Source organism: Chrysochloris asiatica, unplaced genomic scaffold (genome assembly GCF_000296735.1).
Source record: "Chrysochloris asiatica unplaced genomic scaffold, ChrAsi1.0 scaffold00260, whole genome shotgun sequence".
NCBI lineage: Eukaryota > Metazoa > Chordata > Mammalia > Afrosoricida > Chrysochloridae > Chrysochloris > Chrysochloris asiatica.
The window spans coordinates 936693-937919 of NW_006408778.1; positions in this window are offsets into that span (position 1 = coordinate 936693).

The window sequence follows — 1227 nt, forward strand, 5'->3', positions numbered from 1 at the left end:
CTGCAGAAAAAAGAGAAGTGGCGACTGTCTGACGTCATCAGGCGCCGACTGGACCTGCCTGAGCCACTCCTGCTCTGCCCAATTGACCCGTGTGTTCCTGGGGCCCGCCAGGCACGCACGCACACAGGCAAGCAGCTTCCAGCCTGCCCGAGCCACATACCCCAGGCCTGCCAGACGCGCAAAAGCGAGCGACCCGCCCCCCGCTGAACCAAACAGTGTCCCTCAGCCCTGCCGGGCGTGCGCCAGCAAGCAGCTCACCTCACGCTCAACTGAATGGCGGAGCGCGGGGGCAGGCAGCCCACCTCCAGCCGCGAGCACCCACTGGGGAACCCCATTTGGGTCCCCCCTTTATTTTTATTATTATCTTTTATCTTAGAAGGTTCAGCAGGAGCCCCGACGTGGCCCTGAGGGTTGGGGTGCCACTACAAGGACACCTGATTTACAGGGTCAGGGGTCCACGCCCACCAACCGCTCCTCAGAAACCCTATAAAAGAGCATTAGGGGAGGGACGCCCGGCGCTTCCCCGACCCAGCAACACAGGCTAGCCCACTACCTAACCTCCAAGGCTCAAACCCTGCCAGCAAGGCACAAGCCGGCACAAGGGGAGACGCCCTGAGGAGATTTGCTCCAACAGTAACAAAGCAATCCTGCTGTGCCCTGGCAGATTAAGGGACTAGACTACAGAAACCGTTGAGCTATAGGGCCAGAAGTTCGGGCCCACCAGCTGCCCCTTAGAAACCCTATAAAGGATACATGGTTAGGCTTTCCTCTCTTTCTTTCTTTTTTGCTCTGCGGGTTAAGGGACCAGACTGCAGAGCGCTTTGAACTGCAAGATCGGTAGACCGCCCCCACCAGCTGCTCCTCATAAAACCGATAAAGGGTTTTGTTTTCTTTATTGTAGTTGTTTTAATTTTTTTTTTTTTTTATTCCTGTGGTTTGTATGTGTGACTAGAAGCCGCCTTGTTTAATCTCATTTTTTATGGGGCTGAATCCTTTCTCTCTTTTCTTTTTCTCTTTCTTTTGTTTTTGATTTCTGTCCCTTCTTTCATGCGGTTGTTCTTTTATTGTCTTGCTTCATTATTATCTCATTATCACATTTGTTTTTTACTTTGCTTCTGATTTTGTTTGCTACCCAACTGGTGTTGCCTGGAGGTCACATAGCCTCCCTTCCACTATCGGAAAACCCCATTTTTGTTTTTGATTTTGAGTTTGGCTTTGTTTTCTACA